General features: G+C 35.0%; 1 protein-coding gene and 1 long non-coding RNA gene across 4 annotated transcripts in view; one reads left to right on the top strand and one right to left on the bottom strand.

Annotated features, from left to right (window-relative positions):
* Positions 1 to 9,701, top strand: part of LOC111865924 (beta-1,4-glucuronyltransferase 1) — a 220,766-nt gene extending 211,065 nt beyond the window's left edge. For all 3 annotated transcript variants that reach the window (XM_023854370.2, XM_033752035.1, XM_033752034.1), the window contains exon 5: positions 1,343 to 9,701. The gene's annotated coding sequence lies outside the window, so the exon portion shown is untranslated. The remainder of the gene's footprint in view (positions 1 to 1,342) is intronic.
* Positions 9,702 to 13,224: 3,523 nt separating this feature from the next.
* Positions 13,225 to 17,556, bottom strand: LOC117282431. Its single transcript, XR_004513168.1, has 2 exons — positions 16,823 to 17,556; positions 13,225 to 16,430 (listed from the first exon to the last, which is right to left on the bottom strand). It is a non-coding gene; the product is annotated as an uncharacterized LOC117282431 (long non-coding RNA).
* Between the last annotated feature and the right edge of the window lie 3,231 nt (positions 17,557 to 20,787).

Raw genomic sequence — 20,787 nt, 5'->3', positions numbered from 1 at the left:
AAATACAAAGAGAATCTGGCAGATAGCCAACTCTTACACGCAGAAGTGACATAGTTCAAGTTTTGCTATGTGGACAGGAAGTAACATCTGGTACTTTCTTGGAATTCTGGCAGTTTCAGCAAAGTCGGAAAGTCTTTGAGAATTTGAGAGCTGACAGCTCGGAACAGCGATAACTTAGAAGTGGGATGGCCAGTGCCTCATCCCATGGTCGTAATGCATCAAGGGGCTGTCAACCTTAGCGTCAGGTCAGCATCTGCCAGAATCACATAGCAACATGATTGGAAATTCAAAATTTAGGGAACCTCCTAGTTTGAAAACTTAACCAAGGGCAAAAGTGGAGGAGTGGATTTCTCCTGGAGTCTGGGGTTCGTGGACCTCAGGATTCAGAGAGAGTGCACTCCACCTCAGGGAGTCTTCATCCAACTTTCGGCAAAGTCGGACACAAAATTACGACTACGTCCCTTCCGTAAAAGTATTATAAGTAAAGTTCTAAATAAGTGTTACAAATAGATTCATTTGTGTTCAGTAAGCTGTAGGGAATTAAACGATTACTAAGTGCAACGGTCTAAAGAGGTGTGTGTCATTGTAGTGAAAGATTCTTCCTGCCCTACCTGAGCCAGACCCATATAAGATCCGGGATATGAACTCAGCTCTACAAATTACCGAACAGAACCCAGATACTCCTGTCTTTACCTACTTGTGAGACACCTAAGGGTGTACAGGAAGCGAGCTCTTGCCTACCAGCTCCAACAACCACAATTCTACTCCCTTCCCACCTAACTTCTCGACATCCACGAGAAGAGGGAGGACGGTGATAACTGGAGCACAACATAGGATCAAGGGAGGACGGTGATAAGGGCAACCAACATAAGGGCACAATGAAGTGAGCGGTTATAGAAAAGGTGGCGACCAGCGTGTGAAGCTTGAAGCCTCACTGACAAAAAGCGATTAGAATTCTTTATGGGATTGTACATATAATACTTGCAGGACCCATGGATTGATATTAGGATACTATTGAAATAGATCTTAAACAAATGGTATGTAATGGGGTGAACTGTGTTAAAAAAATTTAGTGGCAACAGCTTGTATTGGACTGAAAACTCCTTAAATACTAAATATTATGCCAATCATAGAACCACCTATACTTTATATGTCTAGAATAGTAATTATTTTTGTGACACTGCAGATTTATTGAGATTGTACACCAAAACGAAGTGTATCTAATAGACCTTATGTTCGTAACAAGTTCTAAGTTATCATTTCTATATGTTTTACTTTTTAACAGAGTAAGTTATTCCTCTTTTAATATGATAATAATTATATATTTTTTTTTCTGTTTCAGGTGATAGTGGAGTGCACCACTGTACTTAATTGTAACATAGTCTCAAGCATTACATGTGCCATGTTGCTTAGCATTAAACTTAGTATGGCATGAAACTTGCAGTGATATCTATGTTGTTATTGTTGTAGTAATGAAAGAACAAAGCTGAACAAAAGCTTTCTGTAGTTCTAATTATTTTCTGAGAGACAGAACTGTGTTAGTTGTAAGATTTTTTTAACTGGCTTATTTTCTGAATTTTCTTTCCTCATAATGGTTCCTTTTAAACAGGATGTTTAATTTGATTAGGCTTCTGAAGAGCCTGCTTGCTTCATTCCAGTGTTCTCAGTCTGATTTTTCAAGTATCCCCAGAAATAATTTTATTATGTCCTAATTTTACTTTCTCATTAACTAGTACTGAGCAATGTATTCTAACCCATGAACAGAAAGAACTGTGGGATATTTAGGACTTTTTTTATGTAAATTTCCTCTCTCTTAATATGAAACTTAACGAGAAAGTGATGTGGTTTTTAATACACTATTAATGAGTTGTCCACCTTTACCAGACATTTCTAACAGTAAGTAAAGACTTTCAAGATGGGGTAGTTTGTACATCCGGATATTCACAAATAGCCATGGAGTTCACATATTTGTAGTGTTGGTTGTTTATGTAAAAACAGGTATTTACTTTGATTTTTTATTCATGTGTCTAGTCCCTAATTATTGCAGTTTTATACACAGATGCAATGAATTATGAAGTACTGTAAAGGATTTAAAAAATATGTGTGTATTGAACCCAGCAACCAAATTCATTTCCATTTACATTGGAACCCATCTGAACAAAAGTTACATTCTTTGTAAGATGTCATCATTTGCCATTTTATGTTCCTTTATTTATATGATACTAGTTTGCTCTTGCTTTAAAAGCCTACATGTGTACCACATTTTATAGAGGGAGCTGAGTAGTGTTGTGTTCCTTCTGTACTTCCCTTAGGTTGATGAATAGACAAAACAATTCACAGAAGTATGGGGCATGGAGCAAATCCAATACCTATAACAGGAATTTATGTGTTCATTATTGATATTCATGTAAGTCAGGAATTGTGTAGATCATTCACATTCCAACTTAAGCAACAGATTCTATGCAATGGAGTCAAAGCACTTTATATGGAAGGGAAAAGATGAGACAAATTGATAATTAGAAAATGTCCAAATATTTATTATGTTTATTCAGATGGAAAATATGGGGGTACTTAAACCACAGACTTGAGATACACTGCATTAAAGATGAATATGGATTTGTAACATGAGGACTGGCATTACAATTTAATTTGAGTGTTCTGAATATTTATAATAAACAAAAATGTTAACATATGCAAATATTATAAGGCAATAATTGATGCAAAATAGATTTACAAACAGATTTTTGAACGTACAAAATGATGCATGTTCCCAAGTAATCATTTTTAGTTTGCTGAACAGTAATTCTAATATTCAGAACTCAAGGGTATAAGCTTTAGACCATATAAAGTCACAAATTCTGTGCATCTATAAATAATAATAAATAATTGCCACAGCCAAGTATTTACCTCTTCCACCAGTTAAAAAAATAAACATGTAACTTGTGTTTAAGTAGTAATGTACATGCTGAGTTAAACCTAATTCTGACATTCTTCCCATTATATTTCAGGCTGCAAGAAAACATTTAATGCTTTTATTATTGCCTTTTTATTAGATGAGCATCAAGACTTTCCTGTTTCTAGTCATAAGGAGGTAAAAATATAGAAAATTCAATACATTCCTAGAAAAATTTGTATAGTTTTGAGTGACAAGGGAAAACTAGATGTATGTGAAACAATTAAATGCTCCAATGAAAAGAGTCTCGGTGCAGAATTGGTAACATTGTTTCTGTGTGAATGTTCAATATTTGTGCCATTATAAACAGTATAGTTCATAGATATGTTGGTCTTTACAAAACGTGATGGAGTAATAAACATGTCGGGATTGTGCAGTGGTTACAAAGTCAACTCTAAATTCACAATTATATTTAAAAATAGTACTGAGTCCTTCACACCAGCATTTACATTGCATTATGAAGAATGTGTGCCTTATCATCTGTTCCGATCCTAACCTTTCTAAAGACAGTATACATAAAGAGATTTAGTCTCTAGGATGTAGAGTTTGAAATCTGTAGATAAGGAATAGGTAGTATGAATACAATTTTTTATTAATAATTTTAATTTTTGGTTTCTAGACACATTTTGATATAGGAAACCCTTCTCCAGAAATATTGTTTTTGAACATTTGAGGCATGTGGATAGATGTCAGTGGTGCTGGTTAAGAGTTATGTTCCTGCTTGATATTGTGTGTGTCTTTTATAATAGGTGTATGAGTACTTATTGTAACAAGGATGACAGACCATTTAAGGCATTGTGCCAAAACCTAATACAAAAAATATCGTTCTCACCTCACAAGTCTATGTGTAAATTAATGTTTTGTTAGTAATTTAGTTGCTTCTTTACATCAGAATACATCTTTGAAAGAAAATTTTGCATATCCAACAATTATTTTTGGTTTGCAACTTGTGGCACTCATGCCAGTGGCTCATCATCACTGAATTAGACAATGTATTACTGTATGTTTTATTTAGCCTTCAATATAATTTTTCTTATATGTATGATGTATTGCTATCCTTAAGCTTGATTTATTTTCCTTATGACATGAAACAATACCGACATCTGGTTCCCAAAAGAATAGTTATGAATCTGTGTGATTCCTCTCAATAAAAATGGCAAAGGATTTAGACAGATGATAGTAAAAATTACATGTACATCTCTTGGGCTTCAGTTGTTGCAGCAGTATGGAAATATGACACAGTAGGCATGAACTTGTATTCAAAACCCATCAGTGCTTCTCAAACTATTCTTGTGCTCTTCAGTGCAACATTACAGACTATAGCTTCTTTATGTTGTGAAAGCTAGCATGTGTTCTGAATACTCATAATGTTGGTATATCTTTTCTGCTGTAGATGTGAATTTTTAAATGACTCAGCATAATAAAACAAATTATATTTTTACATATCATTCCTGTATTATATAACATGCAGTACGGTAAAGCTTAGTAAAAAATGTCTTATGTAAGATCTAATCCTCCATGGGTAGTTCATAGTTTGAGAAGCTCTGCGCTTCTGTATCATATATATATATATATGTTTGATCAAGTTGATTTTAATCTGCCAGCAAGATAATGTTTAAAATGGCTAATTTTCATAATATTCACTATTAATATTATTTTTTATAATACAAACATTTATTCTGATTATCTGAAGTTGTGTCATGTAGAATGCAAATTTAATTTTGCAGTTTAGCAGTCTAATATTAACAGGACAAAACTGATTGACATGGAAACCATGTTTTTATGTGAAATTAAAGACATTAGGAGAAAATTAACATGTTGATAATCCTAGCACAAAAAGAGCCACTGAGAATTATAATCTAGCATTCTGTATATTAAAAAATGTTCTTGAAACAGGTGATAATAGCATACATATGTTTCTTTAGTTTATTTTACAAACTAAATTATCTCCACAGCACAATCATGATTTATAGAAGAAGGAAAAATTCTGTTCCGAACATTGTAAGTAGGCTCTCACTGTGGACCTAAATTTGCATCTACACATTGAACATCATGATGGTGATCTGCAACTACATAACCTCTGTTATTTTATGCCTGAAATGTCTTTGGGGATATGTCATCATCAAGTAGTGACAAAGATTGTTACAGCATTGTCATAAATTTACTATCTTCCATTTTCACTATACTTTTGATATTCATATGCCAGAGTGAAACTGAAGCATACTGGATTAATTCAGTCCAATAATGAACCATCTGTTATAACTTGTAATTGTAGTCAATAAGTGACTGATCCCACTCTACAGTTTCAGCTGTTCAGCCATCTGCAGGATGTCCATCAAATTAAAACAGTACAAAAATTTTTACTTATCATTATTTAATGCAGATACATTATCTGCTATGTGGGAATCCAGAAACTGACTCCTTTCAAAATTTTCTTAAATGATTTATATGCTAGCTTGATCAAGAGGTGTAAAGCCAACTAAACTATTAACAAAACAAATATTGTTGAAACTTTTTACTGACAACAACCTTGTTTTTGGTGACTTTTTGCAGGATGAATAATTTCTAATATAGCTGTGTGAGGTGAAACACGCTAATTAATTTTCATTTTCAGACTCATTTCACGAAAGATAGTATGAAAATGTTTAGTTACCAACATTAAGCTGTGAATTAGAATGTATTTAAGTCATAACAGAATTTCACTTCCATCAGTCAGCAAACTTAAGATAAGGTTTTCTTACATATATATTCCTGGTTCTGTTGTTTGTATTATAAAGAATACACAACTAACACTAAAACTTAATACTAGAAAAGTATTTAAATGCCTTTCAAGAGTGCATAAAATACATGAAATTGCTTCGAAATGAGAAGTACTTTATGTGTATATAACGAAGTTGTGTAGTTCCTGAATACAGCTATGATCTTTGCTGTATACTTTCCATCACTATGAGGTCAGCGATTAATTGGTCATGGTTGGCCATGTTATTGCCACAGTAACAGAGGAAAGAAGAGTTTTAACATATTATATTTATGAGAATTAGCAAAAACAACACACTTATTGTTCTATTATCCATGATTCCTTACTATATAGGAGAGCTTATATGAGTTGTAGGGTAGTATGGTGGCATTATTTACATATATAAATATGTTACCAATTTCAAGAAAGTTGGTAGTAATTCTTCAACATTAAAATTATGTTTACCAAAATCGTCTTACTGGAGATGTTATTGAACACAGGATTTTTCTTCCATAAAGATGGTATGTCATATCCCCAGAGACGTTTTAGAGTAAGTTTAATGTATATTATGCAATATTTTTCTTTCCCCATCACCTTTATCTGTGTAGTATCAATTCTGTCACAGTGGCACATGTACAAGATTGTACAGTGGTAATTATGGTGACTGCTGTCACCTAATTCATTAACAAATAATGTCTATAGGTAAGATTATGTAATGTGTAGTGATAAAGAGATGGAGACTGATAATTCTGCACCTGAACTATTTGGTAAGTATTGCTGTTGCTATAATATTACATGCCACTTATTTACCGTTAGATTTAGATAACCATTGCAGGATTGGTAGTTATGAATCGTGGAAGGATTTTGAAGAATGTAGCTCTTATTTCTGTAGCATATAATTTGTTTCTTGTCTTATTAAAGTTATCTCGAGTTTGGCAAATTTAGTCTGGAAAGTAGAGTGTTGGAATTATATCTGGATCTATTAGTGGAATGGGATAGATATGAAAAATTGAAAGAATATTTAAATTTGATGGGAATTTACTGAAGATGGCTGTAATGTCACATTAAAAAATGTTATAATATATGAAACTTTCACATAATCTTCTGAAGCAATCAGCTGCATTGGGTTGACTCAGGGACTACTGTTTTAGACACTTGCTATGTCACAATTACAGTCAATGTGGGCGACATTCCACATGTCCTGATGAGGATGACAGAGCAAGTCTCAAAACATTTCATTCAAAGATCGATCATTGGTACAAGACCACAAAATATAGAACTTTTCACAGAATATATTACGTGTATCATAAGCAATAGCAAAAGGACATACATTTCATAATATATATATATGCAACAAGCCACCATAAAATAAATGCTGTCAGTTATGTATACAATATCTGTAATTGAAATAAATCTACAAGAACATAAAACCAATTACAGAATTATATAATAAAACAATATACCACCTAAAAATCTCAATCTATGGTTTAAAACAATCTCTTTATACTTGTTTCTACTAAAACTCTTTCCCTTCAGTCAACAACTCTCAACAAGTACACTGTTTTCATGAGTTCCACACTCCTCCTCCTCAGTCACAATTATATATCCCTACTTATTTGCTCTGTAGACAATTGCACAGATGATGTAAACAACGTTCTGTTTATGGAACAGCAGCAATAAAATGCAAAAATCTAAATCTTTATTTCCAGCAATAATATACCTCTATGGTATAGAAGGAATTTGTGAGAAGAAATCTCTTTAAGGCTGCTCTAAATTTAGAAGTGTCATTTACGAGTTGCATAAGAGCCAAAGAAAGATGATTAAAAAGTTTAATAGGAGTATAACTAACTCCTTTCATATATATTGATAAATTTGCTACTGGAAAATTAAGATAAGTTATATTAGCCAGGGAAGCAATCATCTTAACTGCACATCCCCTCATGTGACTATCATGCATTAATGAAACTTCTGTGGGAACATCCCACATACTAACACGTGGTTTTGCCGGTCTAACAGACAGCACTCACTCCTAGTCAATATCACATTGCCACACTCTGTACATTCAATTTATACAATTTAATATATACAATTGTTACAGATTCACATGGTTGTCTTTTAGAACATTGACAATCCCACACTTCATGTTTTTGACACTTTAAATATGTTTCCTTGTTGTTAAGCAGTTTCAGTGTAGATTCCTTCACTAAATTACATAAATGAACTAATTTTCTGTTCACATTATTAATTTCATTGTCATTATCTTTCTTTGAAGAGTTAATTTGACCATTAATAATAGTTGGTTTATACTTTAGATTATGATCAATTGTTGGTTTATTCTGTTCTTTATGATGATCTAATATAGGTTGTTGAACAGCATTCTTTGGGTGATGGATATCCAGGGATTCATATCTTTCCATTATCCTTCCTTTTCACATACAGGTAATTGCTTGAAGAAACTTCCAAGTGTTTCCGGATGATTAGCTTTCATTCTTTCATCTTGGCAAACAGCAGTTTCTGATTGGTTAGCCAATATAGTATATCTGTTATTATTTTCTATGGGCTGATTTAATTGACATTTATTAAAATTTCTTGCCCTAAATTCGTTGTATGGTTGTGCGCTGGCCCATTCCCTAGGCGAAGTGATATCAATACTAGTTTCATACTCTAAAGTAGTGTCAGATGGCTTGTACGTCTTCTTTGTAGTAATATCATTTATCTCTATACAAGAGCTTAATTATTAATTGAGATGAACTTAATTCCTTACATAGTTCTTCTAATTGGCTCACTAAGTTCACACAATTTAAGCAGTTATATTCACTATTATCAACTGTATTATAACTTTGTTGTTGAGACTCCAATTCCCATGTTACATTACAGTCCGCCATATTGAAAGATTGTATATTAACATATAAAGACAGATGCTAAATATCATGTTAAGACTCTTAATTCTACAACAGACTCCTGCAAATGTTTTAACGCAGGAACCATAAACACATTCATTCCCAATAGGCTAATAGGTGTCATCACTGATGATAGACTCACTCACAGTCCAGCTGTAACATATACATAACAAATGAAAGAACAATTATAGAACATTATTCATTCAGCTGATGTGGGGAATGTTCCTCACACCAACCCCAATGATGATAGCAGAGCAAGGCTCCAAAACATTACTGCTCAACTGAGCCCTGATGTAGCTGATTCCCTGGAAAGATTCTAGTCCATTTAAAAATTAATTGTAAAATTTTCTGTTACTTTTGTTGAGAAAACTAAATCTCAGAATCAGCCAAATTATGAAAATATATGTAGTCCAATTTAACTGAAACTTAACAGATGTAAAACATTTTTTAGCAGATTCATATGTTAAATTCTCTGTCACATCTCTGTGTCACCAGACATTTGCATGGTTATAGAGAAAGGGCAGTCTTAATCTGGTTCATATTACGGCATTGCTTGAGGCATCCATATTGTGTATAGTAGATATAAGAACACTTAGAGATGAGAAAATCAATTGTCTATGTTAATGTGTATCTGAAAATACTCAGCCTGGAGTGATGACAAACAAAATAAGAAGTTTGCATATTTGAGTACTTTTCTACATTTTGTAACTTAAGATCCAAAGATGCCAACTTTTACCCTAGAAAATTGCTCAAGGCTGAATGTTTTTGCAGAATTTGGGGGTGAAGGGTTATTGGTGGAGGTTGGTGTAGCCACATATAACACATTTAAAGTGCTCATTCTCCAGTTGGCTCAGGGGTATCTGGAATGAATATTATCATAGCATATTGGCGTGTTCATTTGTTATGAAGCCTGTGTTCTGTAGTAGGGCAGAGTAAGAGTGGTATAAGAGTCACGGTGTAACACAGTACCTCTTGGTGCCATTCTAATGTCAAATACAGAGTTTGCAGATATGATTATATGTATTACGAGTTTTAACATTTTTAATTCTTATCTCTTAACCGACTGAAAGTGGTGAGAAATAAACTTATAAGTTATTTACAAAACCACATATGAATGCTGCATTAAAATATATATTTATTTTTCTTGCAAATGGTCTTAGGTACATATTGACATTTGTTATAACAGTGAGGATTGCATCAGATATGCCATACTGTCAAATTTTTCAGTTCATGGGAAATTTTGATTTCAGAATAGAATGAACTGGAATCTGCACAAAAATATAGTCACTAATTCTGTGTAATAAGATCTCTTCCATGGAACATGGAAATGTGGAAAAATATATCTTGTGGAGTGACTTCATGTAATTAAACAGGAGAACAAGTATATTAATTATAATCATGACAAGTGTTAAAGGAAAGTGAGACATTCACAAAACTGGAACTGTGCTAGAAAGATTCAAATATTTGGTCACCACTATGACAGCATCCAGAGTATGAGAGTGCATTCTCCAAATCAGATTTATTCTTGTGCATGTACTTAGAGATTCTGTTGACAGTTTGTACAAATTACTGCATGCAAAATGTAATAATGTATTTCTTAAGTCGCAAGGATATGGTGAAATGCATAGGTTTTATTGAAATTCAGCATGTTTTGTATGACAGCATGTAGACAGTAACTGACTGATCTTTTTGACGTCCATCATCTTGACATCAAGACATATTCCATAAAAATAGTCATCATTATTGTTTAATACTTACTTACTTACTTACTTACTCATGGAGCTGAGCCCTTCTGGCAGAGCCACCATTTCTGCAGCTACTCAAGAATTTCCCAGCGTTTTATGGAACCCGAAGGTTCAGTACGGTGTTCACAAGAGCCCTGCACTGGTCCCTATCCTGAGCCAGATCTATCCAATCCATACCATCCCATGCTCTCTCTCTCTAAGATCCATTCTAATATTTTCCACCCACCTATGCCTTGGTCTTCCTGTGGTCTCTTTTCTTCTGGCTTTCCCACCAATATCGTATACGCATTCTTTGTCTCCCCCGTTCGTGCTACATGACCTGCCCACCTCATCCTCCTTGTCTTGATCATTCTAATTATACTTGGGGAAGAGTACAAGTTATGAAACTCCTCATTATGCAGTTTTCTCCAACCTCCTGTCACTTCATCTCTTTTCAGTCGAAATATTCTCCTCAACACCCTTTTCTCAAACATCCTCAGTCTATGTTCCTCCCTTAATGTCAGAGACCAAGTTTCACACCCATACAGAACCACAGGCAAAATTAGAGTTTTGTGTATTCTAATTTTTATATTTTTGGACAACAGACGAGAAGACAAAAGGTTCTGGACTGAATGGTAGCAAGCATTACCCACGTTCAATCGCCTCTTAATTTCCTCCTGAATCAGGTTTCGATCTGTTATCATTGTTCCCAAATATCTGAACTGTGCCACATTTTCAAAACATCTGTTTCCTATCTTTATGTCATGATTTTGCCCTGCATTTTGGTTACGAGACAGTAACATATACTTAGTTTTCTCTGTGTTTACTTCTAGACCAACCTCTTTACTTGCATCAATTAAAGTTCGTGTGTTTTTCTTTATGATTTCTACATTATCACCCAGTAGATTCACATCATCGGCGTAGACCAACAGCTGATGTGTCCCGTTTAATTTCAGTCCCACATGATTTCCCTGGACCTTCCTAATTGCATATTCTAAGGCAAAGTTGAAAGGGAGTGGCGATAAAGCAGCTCCTTGTTTTAGACCATTCTGGATAGGAAATTTATCAGACAAATGTTTACCTACATGGATTTTACTATACGTTTCATTTAAACACATTTTACTCAACCTAACTAGTTTAATGGGTATCCCAAACTCTATTAGAATATTGTACAGTACTTCCCTCATAACTGAGTCATAGGCTTTCATGAAGTCTATGAATAACTGATGTACTGTCTCATCGTACTCCCATTTTTTCTCCAATATCTGATGAATGCAAAAGATCTGATCTGTAGTTGATCTGTTATGTTGAAACCCACACTGATGATCCCCAATAATTTCATCTATATATGGACTTAACCTTGAAAGAAGAATATTGGATAAAATTTTATATGAAGTTGATAGCAGTGATATCCCCCGATCATTACAAGTCAGTTTTATCACCATTCTTGTGAACTGGTACAATAATAAGAATCCTTCCACTGATCAGACAATTTTTCCTTAAGCCAAATAGAAGTAATTAGATTGTGGATCTTAGAACGTAATATTTTACTTCCTGCTTGAATAAGTTCTGCCGGAATTTGATTACTATCTGGTGATTTATACAGTTTCAATTTTGCAATAGCACTTTCAACCTCAAAAGGGCTAGGATCAGGTATTTAATACTATTATCAGAAACCTTTAGACTTCTGCTTATATACAGCATAACAGCAAAACAATTAGTATTTTTGTTATAATTGTGAAAAAATATACACACAAAAATTCATGACAGCATTTATATAGAAGTGATGAGTGAGTACAATTTGATGGAGATTGACATTCTGACAGCTTTGTCTTATGATTTGATTATGCATTAAGTTACAGTTTGCATCGATATATTTTTTAAACTGTCTAAATAATTTACTCTCACTCAGTGTACTATGTTTGTCATTTCTAATTCTGATACATCTACAAATGGAGTTTACTTGAAAATTTAAATATTTAATGTAGGAGGGAGTTGTTCTAATATGAATGTCATGGCTCTATTCTCATTTTCCAGTAAAGACTGAATATAGAGTGAATGCTCAAACATTTCTGAGGGCTAGGAGATATTGGCATAAATAGGTGGTTTTGATAAAAATTGCTTTTCACTTGTGGTTTCTCTCTCATTATTTATTATTGCTAGTTCTTATATACAAATTGAAAGTGAAAGTTTAGTTGTAATGGAATATTAAAAATTGTGTTTTATATTTGAGAATGCATACAAGAGCCAGTGAGTTTAAACAATCAGTTTTCAACAGGCTTATCTATTAGTCTATCCTGCCATACAGTAGTCATAACCCTGGGTGATATGATCCTAACAAATAATAAGTAAAGTACAGAGATACAAAAAGGGATTTTTCATAACATTCTTTTATAAAATTGTCAGTAGTCATTGCATTTTGCTTATTATGGTAATACATATCATAAATACTATGCACTCCCCATGGTTGTGTGTAAGTTGACTACCTTAAATTTTAAGAAATTTGTTTACCAGTAAGTATATGTTCAGGGGCTCTTCATCACTAAATTAAGATTCTAATTAAAAAAATATTAATATGAGAGAAACACATGCCAACCATGAATGAGAAATAGGATGTGAGAAACATTCATTAACTTCTTCTAAATAATATATACAAAATTAGTTCATACCTCACAGGAAAAACATTACATCTCCACTACAAAGATCTATGGGAAAACTGTTTAGGAAGACAAACATTGTTTACTGTGAGAACCATACAAAACAAATGCAGAATGCAAAGTTTTATTATGTCAAAGCAGATGGTACATTTATTAACAACTGAGCTTCAGAGGGTTAATATGATCACATATTTAGTGTTAGTGAAAGGTATCAGGAGTATTGTGCAAGTTTGTATTTATTCTTTGCATTCTCTTGAGTTTTATATAAACATGTATTAAATTTTAAAGCCAGTGCAATGACTACAGTATGGCATGGAGTGTGTCAAATCAGGGTTCAGTTCCTGAGAGGGACAAGATGTTTATCTCTTCTCCACAGAGACCATAGCAGCTCTGGTGCCCAACCAGCCTCCTATCCAGTGGATACCCTCTCCTTTGAGGATAGCAGCTGGGATATGGACCTATCTAGTGCTTTAAGAGTATTTGGCGCTATACCTCAATTTGTGAATATGTTTTCATGGTATAGTGTTTAATTAGACACAGAGATAGCTGTACTTTTATTGGATTTGAGATTCTTATGGAAGTGACTATGAAGAGTATGGTCTTCTGAGTTGTAATGCCTTGTAATTTAGAGGCAGCATAACATTTTGGAGGAAAATATGGCCTCATTTGTCAGGCTCAAAGAGTAAGCCAAGCAAGAAACCAGAAGAAGCAGGTGGCAAGCTAAGCTTAGCCAATCTTCAACCATAAGATGTAGATGACATGTTTCTCCAAAGCATTAGGTTTTCTATGAACTACAGACAGTACTCTTCCACATTACCTTTACTATTATTAACAAATTTTAATATATACCCTCTGGGCCATCTCTTACAATCACATATAACCTTGAATGCACCATGTCCACAGACTTAAGAAACATTCACAAAATTCGATTTTTATATCTTGAGTGTTTGATAGATATTGGAAATTGTATCTCTTCTGAATGGAAGTAACCATAATGCCTTCCTCAGTTAAGTCAGTAGTTTACCCAACTTTTTTTCCTACTTGAGTCAGCACAGGGAGAACAATTTTTATCATACAGAACATATATTTGCACTATGTGCATGTGAATGAATATTTTGGATACCTCTTCTGTGTGTACACTAATATTCATGTTTGTGTCTAAAAGCAAGCCGCAGTGTGGTGGTTTGTGATTTATAAATCAGAGCTTCAAGTGTACAGGAAGAAAAAGGCTTCAGGTATTTTGTATTTAGGACTTAGAAGAAGTCTTATATTTATCATTTTATAGTAATTTTGTGATATGGGAGTTGAAGCTTTCATGGCAACTATAATTGATATAGTCTCCTTGGCTGAACATTAGCGTGAATATGAAGTTAAAAGTCTGAGAAACTCGGTAGCCAAGAGCATACTCTGTGGGCAGAAATACAGTGTGACTGCATCACTTACATCAACCTTTGATGACAGACAGATACAGTATCTGAAGCACAGCTGATCACCTAAGAACACTTCACAATTTTGTGGTTTTATTTTAGCTTGTAAAAATGACAAAATTATCTGTTCCATATGAAAAATTCAGAAACAGTCAGTACCCAATGCTTTAAAAGTTGCCATGTCAGTTTTCTCTGTCAAGTTATGTACTAATAAGACCACCAGTATGAAGGTAAATTTCTATACTGAATATCCATAGCTGGAAACATGTTTCAGTACCTGCTTCTTGACTTACAAGATGAAGGCTTTACCCATATATGTCTGTTTATTATGCAGTGAAACCACCATTTCAAGTTTGTTTGGGGAGCAGTGGATTTGAACAGTAAACTATGGAAAATCTGAAATTCAAGAAATTTACTGACTTCTTGACTCTTCAGCCCTCAAAGCATTAGCTTTGTTCCTGATAGTTGCCCATTTTCTCTATTATTTGCCTTAGAAGAAATGTTTATATGGAGATTACTGATTTTGGATCACTGAAATTTAATTCTAAATAAGGGAAAACTTAACTCAGGAAAAATAAATGGAGGTTCCACTGTAGACAGTTATTGTCTGCGAGAAACTGAAAGTTCTGATGGTAGTGACTATGAAAAATAGTGTCTTCTAGGTTGTGAAACCATGTTGTCTAGTAGAAGTTTACTGATGTTTGGGAGGCCATTTCAGAGGAATGTAATGCCTCTATCCTCAAGATCGTTCTTCGACCCTGAAGATGGAGGCAGTATGTTCCTCTGAAACGGCAGTGAACTTCTATCAAATTACACAGTGTCACATATCAGAAGATGGTATTCTTCAGCTTCTGTCCAGTTTGATGTTCCATGATGTCAAGGGCAATTTATTTTCTTGTACTATTGAAAATTCATGAAGCAGTGTTTTATACATTCATTTAAGTTGCACTTGAAGCCTGAAGTAAGTGATATTGGTCATTTATAGCATTGTATGTGGTGTAGAAATAATAAGAATAAATATATAATTTAATAAATACATTGTTTTGTGTCTACTTTATAGGAACTTATGCTTCAATGATATGATTCTGTTCAGAGTTGTATGTCTTCTAAAATTGGGTTAAACTTTATTCTGCTGTGAGAATTCGTGATTCTGTTAAACTGCTTCTTCTTCTCATAAGTACACGTATGACACGCAGGCAGGCAGATACAGAGAGAAAGAAGAATGATCCCATAAGCCTACTTTAATTTTTCTTTTTAAAATTATTAAAGTAAATTGTGCCATTATATATATATGTATATACTGACAGTTTATGTTCCGTTGACATATGTAAAGTAATTCCTTTATACATAGTATTGGGTATACCTTCTGATGGCCAGTAGTGGCTGAAACATTCCTATTAAGCTAGTTAAACTTGATGGACTTTTACTACTGATTTATACATTGAGAGGTGTAACGGTTCAATATATCTCTGATAAATATATGTAACAAACAGATTTCTGTACTCGTAAATTAAAAGGCAATATGTAGCCTCTGTGCCAAGCACACATTTCACAATCCCAGCAACATTTCCTTTTCAGGCATACACGAGTGCTTTAAGTTAACTGCTCTGATCATCTGTCAGTCTCTACACATGAAACAGCTGAAGACCTGCTGTATGAATTTTTAATTATATGTTACATCTCAGAACAAGAAAATTTGTCAAGCCATTTCAGTTTTCTTTTAGAATGAACTTGTTGAATGATGACTTTACATGAAGACATACATGCAGCTCGTTGAATATTTGTTGGAGGCCATGGCATTCACACCAAAAATAAGCAAACAAATACAAAAATCCTCATGTAGATGTGCCATATATAAAAAATAATCCCATTCAACTAAAGCAATGAAAATTATACAGTTTGTTTGTCGTTATAAACTTCTGAGCCACTATTTCGAGCAGACTTCACTAGCACGTTTGCCATCAAGTCCATCACAACAGGTAAGAATGTTCCACGGAATCATGAATGTATTTTATACCTGTTACCAATGCATCTGTAATTCAAAATACATTATTGTGAATGAATTCAGGATATAGAGCACTGTGCCCGTACTAATGATCCTGATGTGCAGCAGATATGTGAAAAAGGTTTATTGCGAGAAATTGATCAACGTGAAAATACAGAACTCTTAGCATGCCAAAAAAAAATTGAAAGACTGTGATTACATCCGTGTCGGTTGTTTAGGGACAGCAGAATATTGTGTCCTAATGAGTATAAATGAGGTAATGTTGAACTTGGAAAAGTACTACCGAAACCGGAGTTGAAGAAGAGTTAGAAAACTTTGGAACACATGCTGCTGCTTAGTTGAAAAAAAAAAAGACCTCTTTCGAAAGCTTTGATTTTGCAACAGCAAATTCAATCACTGATAACTACATATTGAATTACCTGTAGGCCTACAACATCAGAATTTCTACATACTTCAAGTCAGAGTCATTATCTGCTATTTCCTCGCTTTTGTTCCCTTTCTCCTTCCACATGTAAATGGCTTCCTAGCTTCTAATTTTGTGACTTCAGGCCCCTGCTGCCAGGAAACTTCCCCAATGCAAATCATCCGTTAAATGAATATACTTTCATCTGGGTTTGGTTTCAGTTCGTATAAAGTACCTGGTAATAAAAAAAAAATTAGCTTCTGGTATATAACTGCGTGTAGCCCGTTGAAAGTTATGATTTTGTTGAGGTTTTGTGTTGATCTTCGTCGTGGCGTCTATTCTGCTGGCTTTGCTAATAGTATCTTCGATGCCTTTCTCTTTGTCACTTTCGTGCTACCTCCCCTGTCCATTTCATCCTCCTCGACTAGATCATTCTAATTATTCTTAGCGAAGAATACATGTTATGAAGCTCCTCAGTATGCATTTTTCTTCAATCTCCCGTCACTTCATCTCTCTTCGGTCTAAATATTCTCTTCAGCACCTTGTCCCCCTAATGTCAGGGACTAAGTTTCACACCAATACAGAATCACAGGAAAAATAATAGGTCTGTATATTCTAATTTTTATGCTTTTAGGCAGCAGACGAAAAAGACAAAACCTCGGACTGAATGTTGGCAAGCATTGCCCGAATTAAATCTTCTCTTAATATTATAATCAAATTTTGATTTCTTATTGTCCTTCACAAATATTTTAACTGTTCACATTTTCAAAACATCTGTTAGCTATCTTTATGTCCTAATTTTGTCCTGCATTCCTACTTCAAATTTCTTGAAAATGAGAGAGTTCGAGTAGAGACATCTACTAATAGTACAGAGAAGCAAGCGTACGTAATGGAAGCCTGCGATCTTCCATGATTGGTGGTCAATGACGCGGTGTGATTGAAGATAGAGCGGAAGAAGTATGTTTGCTATGTGCTATCATATGTTTCACGCAATAGGTATAGCGTATACTAAAGTTATTGGGTCGGTTCTGCGTGGCTAAAGGCGTTACGGAATTACGTATGGGTAACCATCTTGCCAAGTTTTGTGAATGTTTTGTCTCCTACGAAATGTCTTTTAATCATAAATCGTGAGATATTCGGTGTGTACCTCCGTCGAACGTCACATGAAACAGCTGATTCTGCACTGCCACTCATTCTGGGAAAACCAAGAAGCCGATCCACAATGCAAGTTTCCAAAATTATTTTGAATATAAATGAATTCTTTCAATGCTTGTGCTTCAGTGCAGAATATGGTCTGCCTTTTCACCGCCCTAACCAGGTGTAACCGGTCGCGAGTCAAGAACTGCCGTATACTACAGTCTAGTTGCAGAATCAGCATGGAATGCACCTACAAGTTTCACTAAACCACTAACAGGTAAGTATGCAAATGTGCAGCCATGAAAACGTTTTGCTTTAATTTAGGTGTTCCAAATAAGATCTAAAAGTTTGTGACGATGGTATATTGCTACAGGTATTATGTTTTTGGACATTATCCATCGTCTTGTCAATTTTTGGTCCGGAGATAGGGGCTATCTCTATCTATTGGACCCAAGTGAGTAGGTTTTACCCGAGGACAGGGACAGAATCCAGTCACGGTGTCAAATTCAACCCTCTGAAACACAAAAGCAAATGTTTGTGTTATGGGTTGTGACTCCATGTAAGTCTTGTAGGTGGATACCCATGTCTAGGAACAAGTAAGGGATGAAATGATTGGGGCAAAGTTATGGCCTGATTATATGGGCATTGTGACAGGTTATCAGAACCACTGGAGGGAGAGGAGATAGAGCACTGTTTGGCCCAGTAGGAAAGGTGAGTAGGAAATGCGAGAAAGTAGTTGTTTCCAGAGCCACTGCTGACATGAAAGTGGGAAAATATCACTTATTAAGACCAGGGAAAAGGAATGTTGCATTATTATGTCCCGTCATAATATCACTGGTAGGCCCACTAATAGCCTTGGAAACTCATGTGCCTCTACCCCATTATTAACCCAGCCAGTCTGTGGCAGTAGTATAAAATGTGCATTAATTAAGTTGATTCTAAAGAAACGGATCAAGTTTTCGAAACATCGTGTTTTCTGTTCTCTAGAATACCAGATGATTTAAAAAGTCCAAAAACCCAGTAATTCTGTGCAGTAACTAAGTTCCCCTATATTTCCTCGAAGATAGTGAAACACGTAGGGTGTACAGTTGTGTTTCTTGAGTTGTCACACATTTTGCAGGGTGATGACCAGGGCCCAGATTTTGATGACATGTCATCTTATTTTCCTTGTATCCTATTTGATGCCCATAAATATGTAAAATGTAACTTTTATAGGTCATTCTTTGGTAATTTTTTGTAATTTTTTCGTTTTGGGTGTAATTTTTCGGTATTTTTTTTTTTACTTTAAAGTTTTTTTTTGTCATTTTAGCCATTTTAGATAATTTTTCTTCATATGTGTTCAGAATTTTGAATAATATGCAAGTAAAGTGTTCTTTCTTTTTCTCCTGCCTCCACAAAGGCAGCCTGCAGCTGCACCCCACATACCTGCTACCACAGTATGCAATAATAAGTTGTAATAATGTCCCGTCCTTTCCGTTCGTTTTGCGGAAAGTGCTGACATTACATATAAAACATTTGAAGCTGGCAGCAGGGTACGACAGCGGTCACTGACACTGCAGCCCTTTCTGTTTGTTTTGCGGAAAGTGCTGACATTACATATCATAAAACATTTTAAGCTGGCAGCAGGGTATGACAACAGTCACTCACACTGCAGCCCTTTCCAAGTTCTGTGCAAAAGAATTTGTTTAGTTACAATTGCAAATCCACACAAGGTGGGGAATGTGGATTGATGCTACAATTTACTATTGCTATCATTTTCAGGCAGTGAAAAACATTGTATATTCAATGAAGACAAAAGATGCGAGTGCAATTGAAGCTCATGTTCTCATGCAGCAAAATGGAGGGACAGCTGGCCTTCATAAAGGCAGATTGCAGTTTCTTGATGGAAGGAATCAGATGCAGGAGAAAGGAGCAACCCTAGAAGAATCACTCGCTCTCATGAAAAAACTAGCCAGTGATTTGGAGAAAGTGTCAGGGGACATTGGCAAAATGGTGTCAAGAAAAATGAAAAATGTTCTAGATAAAAACTCAGGTTATGAAACATTATGCAGCATTTCTCGAATTCTGACAAGAGAGTCCTTCACCACTTTCCATATTGAAGAAGAACTTACTGCTCGTGATTTGGTACACTTGAAGTACGCTTGCATTGTGTCTGCATGAGTGGAAAGGAGTTTCTCCAAGTACAAGAATGTGCTGTCAGACAAAAGGTACTCACTCACCTTCGAGAATCTCCTCATGTTAACTGTCATCTATTGCAGCTCTGAATGAGGTGACAAATATTGGCATATATACCGTATATGTACATAGATAAGCATTCCAACATGGCAGTAAAAAAATTGTATTAAAACATTTAGCTTCAAATTCAGTCATATATTACTTAATTTTCAACATATGTAGGTCGTACCGAAAGTCATGAGCAACTTTTTTTTTGCATGCAACCTGGGAACAGCAGACAAAAGAGAGTATGGTGGTAGGTGGAACCAGGTGTTATGTTAACCTTGAGTGTCTTGTGACATCAATAGCTTGCATCACATGACCAGTATCACTCCTAACAAATGGCCGACAACGATATGTCGTTTCGCCAGTATGCTGTCATCGAATTTCTTGTGAAAGAGGAAATACCTGCTGCAGAAATTCACCAGAGACTTTAGCGTGCTTATGGAAATGTGTGCATGGGTGCGAGCAGTGTTTGAAGATGAGTGAACCATTTGCATTCTCCATCAAAATAGAAGGCAAAGACAGTGCCATCAGCTGCGAAGGTGACGGGCACAGTCATCTGGGATGCAGAGGGGTTTATTGTGGCCAAATTCCTGGAACCTGGGCAAACCATCAATGCTGCTCGTT

Source organism: Cryptotermes secundus, unplaced genomic scaffold (genome assembly GCF_002891405.2).
Source record: "Cryptotermes secundus unplaced genomic scaffold, Csec_1.0 scaffold1942, whole genome shotgun sequence".
NCBI lineage: Eukaryota > Metazoa > Arthropoda > Insecta > Blattodea > Kalotermitidae > Cryptotermes > Cryptotermes secundus.
The sequence above is the reverse complement of the archived record's forward strand: the minus strand, read 5'-3'. Positions and strand labels throughout refer to the sequence as shown.